Genomic DNA, 8,061 nt, shown 5'->3' on the forward strand with positions numbered 1-8,061 from the left:
CCACCGCATCGTAGTGCTCCACTGCCACTCAAGATCTGCATCCGTGCGCGGCCAGCCAACACCAGCGCATCACCCTCAACGGCTCTGAAGTGACCCGCACTCTAGCTAGGCAAGCATGCCCAAACGCCGGCCCGAACTAGGTATCCACACATCACTCCCTTGTGCACTGTTCCGACGATGTTTGGATATCCTTTCATTGCTCTCTTAGCTTACACGCCTATGCAACTCTGACCTTAACTCTTATTTCTTCTAGAGATATCATCCGAAACAAGCAAATCCATATTTTAGCGAAGCATGACGGCGCTACGGGATCTGGTACACATCCTGCACACCCATATAACCTTGTAAGTATCTGTCCTCCGGTACAACATCAAGGTCGATTCCTCTTATTTGATCAACCATTCGCCATGTCAAAAATGCAGAGGGGGATGCAAGGAGCAAAAGGCCTGCACATCCAAGCAAGTGGTAACATGGACTTGTACATGGAACATCCCAAGCGCAAGCAGAGCTGCAGTGAGCCTGTACAACGAGCTAGCGTAAGTCCCTGTATTTCATTTAATTCGTACTGGCATTCGTGTATGATTTGTGTGTAGTGCCTGATCCACGAATTCAAGTTACTAGGGGCGAACATTTAACTTAAAAAATACGAAGGCACTTGCACTCTGGAAATCAACATAACTTGAGAAATGTGAAGCTACATGCACTTTGAAAACCAGCTAATGATCCAAAGTAGTTCATATTATAAACACTAAATGATGCAAGCACCAAAAAACACAAAATGTGACATGGTGTACAAGGACTACAAACATGGTCTGTACCTGCTTGAATTATTCGTTCTCTGGCTGAAAATATCGAAGTGTAATTGCACGTATAACCAGTGCACAAACTGCATATCAATATATCTATCCTGCACAAGTATGCCAATAGTTTCAAACAAAAGATTAGAAAAGTATTTATGCTATGTTGTCATGATACGGGGACTTTCTGGTACATGGCCTCGACGTTTCCTCAAGCTATGAAAATGCACTATAATTTTCTTGTCATTAATGCCTGCAAATCTCTGTCTCTCTCAACATAGTAGATCATCTTTAGACACTAAATCCTTCAATGAGCTTGCAAAATCCTTGCATTAGATCCCTCATTAGACACTATATGTTCATCACCAGGAGCATGTAAAATGTTTGCATCAAATCCTTCATTAGCAGTCTGTTCATTAGACACTTCAGGCTCAAGAACAACATGAGCTTGTATGTTTGCACCAGAAACTTGATTAGATACATCAGATTCAGTTAGTTCAGTATTGATTGGGGGAGTTATAAAATAAGTAGAAATTGGTTTCATTTTCTCATATATTCCCTACATACAAGCAGTTTTACAACACCGTCAGGTTTAACTATTGGCCAGAAATTGAAGAGTTGAATTAGATATAATCAAGGATGTGATGTACCTGCTCGTTGCGCATGCTACTCTTGCAAGCTACGACTATCCGTTTGCGCAAGCTCGATGCCATGCCTGTGCTGCCGCCGCTGCCTCCCACGCAGGCTACACCCAGGGTTGGATCTTCGTCTTCGTGTCCTTCCGTTCGCTTGAAGCCTGGCGACCGCCCTCCAACGAGGGCGCGAGGAAGTGTTCTGTCGGTCTGTCCAGCGGCGGCTAGGTTAGGAGCGAACTAGACTGGAGGCTGGAGCGAATGAATTGGGATTTTTCCTGGTGATGATTGATATGGGAGGCGCTCGTTTGGGCCGCGAGCCTGCTATAGGGCCTGCCTTGCACTTATGTTATTGGCCCATCCAAATCGAAACATTTTTCTTCATTTTTTACATTGCCTGCTCATTCGTTGGGACGAACAAAACTAGCATGGGCCAACCTGGATGACTAAACTAGGTGCACACTTTCCAGCCACCTGAGGCGGCCGCCCATACTAGCCCCTATGGTGGTGTCGCCCCTTTTTGCGTGTATGATTGGATAGTGAAAAACATTCCAGTGGCGCTTTTGATTTACCCACAGAATGGTTGAATTGCTTGTTTCTATGAACTGAGTTCGCCAATAATGTGAAGGATGCCAGTCTTTTCATCCTATTGTAGATTGCTTAGATCTCGATATGCCAAAAGTAATCGCATGAAATATACAGTAAAAGCCAGTGTGGTGTGTTTGGCTACAACTAGTCTGACTACACGTCCTCATATAACATATCAAGGACGCACCATCTTACCAGATTAACCATTCGACTTACCCATGCAGTGTGGGAAGAAAGAAGTATTGGGACTGCGTATCCAAGCAATTGATGCCATGGACTCCTTCGTACAACCTTGTAAGCGAAAAAGAAATTGCAGTGTGCCTGTACAAAGAACTAGCGTAAGTTCAGTTACCTGCTTCTCGGAATTTTAGTTAGCCACTTATTGCAAAATTGTTCAATTATGTTGCTTGGCTTAATTTAGTTTGCTACTGATTACATAATGGCACAACCTGTTAATCATATTGTAGACTGCGCCTATCTATGTGTTTGATACTTACTGTTAAGAATTACCTGTTTGCCTTAACTTAAATATCTACTTGTTTGTTTAACTGCTTTGCTGCTACAACAGCGGGTTACAATGATGTTAATAACTACTTTTCAGCATCCAATTGAAACTCTTTAATTCCTTGTTTGTTTAACTGGTTTGCTGTTATAACTCCCAGTTGAGATGTTTTGCTAACTTCAACTTTTCTGAATCCAATCGGAACTTTAATGGCAAAACAGGTTAGCCCAAGATTAAAGAGCGAGGTCCCCATGGACGTTGCATCATCCCACAGCAGTGGCACCAGCCCAATCGTGCATTATGAATTGCCAACTGCTGATGCTCTAGAGGCTAAACTAGTGGTAGAAAGAGATTCTGCTTCTGCACTTAGAGATGAAGTTGACATGTTGTGGAAGCAAACAACACAATCACAAGCAGTACTCAAGACAACCTTTGGTGGATTTCAAAACGAAGCAAGCTGAGACTGACCAGATTGTTAAGGTCCTAAAGGAAAAAAAGGAAATTAAATTCCTACTTGGTAAATCATAGGTGAAATGTTCTTTCCATAGTTGAATAACCTTTGTGTTGTCTGTTCATGTAATCAATCAAACCATTTGTTTTATAGATCATGTAATAATTGTTTTTTTGTTTGTAATTTTATTTGAGCACAAGTCTGTATTAATTGATAAGACTCGGAGACATTTCATTTGGATTGCTGTGCTAGACCTACAAATATGTCAATCGGGCTGAATGTGCATTCAGCAATAGTAGTATAGATGGACCATAAGTGGCACGCATCGGAAAGGGCAAGATGCTGGCTAAAAAAAGGATGTTGTTGTAGCCAAAAAAAGTACAGCAGCCTGGCTTATGTATGTTAGTTGATATTATTGATCCATATACTATATAAGTGTTTATATGTCTGTTAGTTCCGTACATTCTTGGTTGATTGACTCGGTATTTGAATCTTGATACATCGCTTGTGTACATATCTAAATGGGAGTACACATTATGCTGCGTGTGACATTTGAGTTGGACATGAAGTGTTCCAAATATTCGAATTCACCTTAAACTGGATTCTAGTTTCTGAATTTGAGTATCGGCATTTGTAAACCATATTCATATATGACAGTGGAATACATCTTTGTCGTCCTTTTGAAGATATAAAAAAACATAGAATGATTTATAAAGATTCATATAGGAATACAAAATGGATTCCAATTTAGTTGCCAGGGTAAACGTGGAAGCTTATTGTCCCAAAATTCGAAAGAAACAGCAAAATGTCCACTCCCACATCGGCTGCTCGAAGCCAAGTGTTTTGGAGATGGAAATTACTGTCTACCCATTACGCGGACAATCCATCGGCCCAATTTCCACTGCTCTAAATAGGGGTAGGTTAGTAACTTCAATTAGACGTGACACGATCGCCTCTGAGACCATTCCTACACGGTGGGCGTCAAACATGGGCGGCAAAACTCATTTGATTCAAGCTCGTCCGAAAGACCTCTGTTTCTCCCTCCATTCCCCATTCATACACGGTGGGCGGCAAAACACCCTCTCCTCGTCCGAAATAGATGTAGGCTAATATTTTAAATAGGGGCAGATGTGTAACTTCCATCAGACGTGACACAACCGCCCTACCTGTCAGCCCCGTTCATACACCGTGGGCGCCAACCGTGGGCGGCAAAACACTCTCTCCTCGCCCGAAATAGTTAGCGGCAAATATTTGGGAGATGCAAAATTACCGTCCTATCCCCAACCGACGAGACTTCCAAATTTGAAACGGGGGATAAGTTCATAACTTTCCCATATTTCAGACAGGCGCGTCCCAAAAACATGGTTCCCCGTACCTCTCCCTCCATTTTCCCATTCATACAACGTCTGCGCTAGAACACCCCATTCCCATTCCAACCTCCGTCCGCCACCCCATCCATCGCCGTCGTCCTCCACCACATCCATCGCCACCGTCCTCCACCATGCCGGAGCACCTACCAAGACTGCGTCGTCCACTGCTAGGGATGGACGTTTCTCATCCACGGCGACAGACCAATAGCCTTGCATCGCGTCCTCTCGCTTCATCGGCGTCGTCGTCCTCTTGCCGGGGCCGCTCACACGACCTTCTCTTCCACCGCAACGGGACTTATCCCCCGATGCACCCGTCTACCATCGCAGATCTGCTTCAACGCCACCGAAAGCCATCACACCCTCGATGCCTACAAGGCACCGCAAGAGAGGTGGTACTTCATATCTCCTCAACTTTTTGATCTCAACCAGAAAATAGATCTTAACTTGGTTACTCTACTTTCTTTTCAGCTCTTAGAATTTAGTTCTTAGTTCGAAGCAAACAATGGATGCTAAATATCATTTCTCCGGTTTGCAGCTTCAAATCTGCCATGGCACAACCATAATACGGTTTAATTGATCATGCTTAGGGTTTAATTGATCATGTTGGTTCCGTGGTGGTTTCTTTAATAGAAATCAGAGGGGAAACCCTCTTTTGCTAAAAATATATGCTTAGAGTTTCCCCCTTTTATGATCACTATACGATCAGAATACATGCTTCGTGTCATAATAACACTGCTCCACCCATCAAGCTAAACAAGCTTAGTTGTTCAAATACGAATCTGATATTATTAAAACAGAGTTGTTTAATTGGTCAGCTAAATGTTCCTAAATTAGTTTTGAAAATGCATGTTCGCCGCTCGGGTGTGTATCTCTGTGTGTGGTCTGGTCAGCACGGTTGGGGAGGTGAACTTTGCATATGCAGGGGTTTATAGGGAGACACTCTCCGAGTTGAAACCGCAATGCATTCCATAGATAATCTGACTACTTTTTATGTTTTCATGAATCTCAGATTCTAAACAGCATCATAATGATTATGAGCTTGCGCGCATGAAAAGAATAAAGCAGAACAATGCCATGGCTGTCAAACTTGGCATTAAGTGACTGAAATCAAGTCTGGATGCAATGCAATGCAAACACTCTCCACCTACAGATTCATGCTCAGAATATGATCCTAACAGTGATTCTAAGCTAGAGGGAGACCTAAGTCAATGTAGCTCCCTAGTGGAGGAGTCAGAGGAAGATGGCCTATCTTATTCACCCATCAAGGTACTTGCTCTAACTTTCCAAGGTTCCATTGCTCGCACATATCTTGCAACTAATGCTTTGCATTTCTTCTACTTTGTTGAACTGCCATTAGCTTAGTTTACACATCGTGTATGTGAATACGCCCTGCCTATCCATTTTCAGTACATATTCCATCTGTCATCATACCATATTTATCCATTCAAATGCTGTTCTTGTGTATCAGACATTCAACAGGAAGAGGGCGATTGCTGATCGTGGAGGAGCACAAGCAAAGTATTTGGAAAAGGTAGTGGCACCTAATAAATCAAATAGCCCATTAGGTGTAGTTGCAATATCACCTGACGCACAAAATACCCCAACTCTGGCAGACTCTAGCCCTACTACACTGGTCATTTCTAATGCCCCAACTCAGCAGACCCCAACTACAGCAAACAGTATGATTATGCCAGTTGACATAGCACCAGCTGTACGATGCAAAACCCCCATTCCAGCAAAGAGTACACCAAATCCAGTTGCCAAATCCCTTTTCGAACCAGAGAGAGCCCCAATTGCAGCAAATAGGACCCCCGTTCCATTTCTTCCCAGTTTAGAAGACAAAGCTTTTGTTGTTGTCAGGAACTTTGTGCGCATCTTTCCTTCATGGAAAGATTATACCGCAGACACAGAACAATTTCCAGTCTTCCTCCGCAACTTACGCGTAAGTAATGTACTAATGTTATTTATGGTCATTACTGCATATTTTTCTGCTGACAAAAGACACAAGATTTCATTCTTTTAAATAGGCGAGGCGCAAACTGGATTGTGATGACAAGCAAGGGTTGGTTGCGCTTTTCAAGCACTCGTTGATGAAGTATCGTTCCTACCTGAGGCAAGCGCATTGGCCTCGGCTACAGCGTAAGGTACTGTCTATGATATCACATCATAATTTGAACTACATTTCTGCATTTGCCTTAATGTCTCACTTGTACGAAAACTGTTAGCAGAAGAACATTCGTTCTCAAGGGACCACAGAATCTCGCAACTATACTGCACACTCCATTGGTCTTGTGAGTACCTCTTGCCCTGTATGACCATACTTACTTTCATAGTTGTTTGATTATGTAGCATCACTGCACATGTTAGCCTCTTAATCGTCCATTTGGTGGACATTATAAGATCCCTATGGACTCTTACATAAATTTAGAATCAACCCAATGCTTTTGAAGAGGTTTAGCTTTGCAGTCCTCTTGTAAGGACTGAACGTGGTCTATCACTGTACTTACATTAACAGCTACTCCCTCCGTCCCATAATATAAGAACGTTTTGTACAATACACCAGGGTTCAAAACACTCTTGTATTATGGGAAGAGGGATTGGTTCATTTTGTAGCATTCTGCATCTTATCTACCTCGCCCACCATTTACTAAAAAAGATCAGATCTATATTTAATCTTACCAACAAGTAGAATACACAGACAATGCCAGTGCAGAAGTGTAGCCCATTGCTGTTGTCAGTACATTTTGTCATGTAACGCTTGTACTTCCAGGGATGGGTAGTTGATTATGTAGCATCAATCTGCATCTTATCTTCATTATCCTCTATCCCTTCCAGTATTATCATATCTATAATTACTCTCTACAAAATGTAGAGTACAGGCAATGCTTATGAAGAAGATTATGTGCCAAAATTCTTGAGTTATCCTTCCCTTGCCATGGAGAAGGGCATTATAAAGCCGGTGTTAACTGTTAATGTAAGTCAGTCCTTCTAAAGCCTTTATCCTCAACTGCTGTTTAATTTGCTCATACTCCATATCGTTTACTATTGTTTAGTTTGTTGTTTCTACCAAAATGCACGTTCGTAAGAACCGTAAGTTCTAAGTTTTACTTGTAAAACCAAATTCCTTATTCATACCATGCACATCACTTAATACTCCCTATATGTATGCTTGTTTTTGTGGATCTCTAATCTAGTGTGTGGTGAAGCAGCCCATGTTTGCACCTTGTCATCTCCTATTTTATCTTACTGATGTGGCTGATGATATGAACAACATGCCATGCACATTATCCAAAATAGATACAATGATTTTTTTGCCCTTCATCTATGCTTGTTATGTTGACATGGTAATCCAGTAGTGTGGTGAAGCTCCCCGCATTATGAACAATGCCAAATTATGCTATTGATATTTTGAACATACTCTTTATTTTCTAATTTTAAATTGGATAGAATTGACAGAACAATTATCATATTTGTTTATACACGTGCAAAACTTGTCATCTCTCTGCTTTGTTTCAGGGTGATATGCTTGATGGCATGCACAAGTCTGCTGAAGGCTGTGAGACAAACCCAACATATATTGCAGCAAAGAAGGCAAAACATCTTGAAGATAGCGAGACAACCCCAAAGTCTTGTCTTGATGCAGTGTTCAAGTTACTTGAGACTAACAGTCAAACAAGCTCACAGAATGCGTTGTCTGAATCAGTTCGACTTCTTCATTCCC

The sequence above is a fragment of the Triticum dicoccoides genome, chromosome 1A (assembly GCF_002162155.2).
Source record: "Triticum dicoccoides isolate Atlit2015 ecotype Zavitan chromosome 1A, WEW_v2.0, whole genome shotgun sequence".
Taxonomy (NCBI): Eukaryota; Viridiplantae; Streptophyta; class Magnoliopsida; order Poales; family Poaceae; genus Triticum; species Triticum dicoccoides.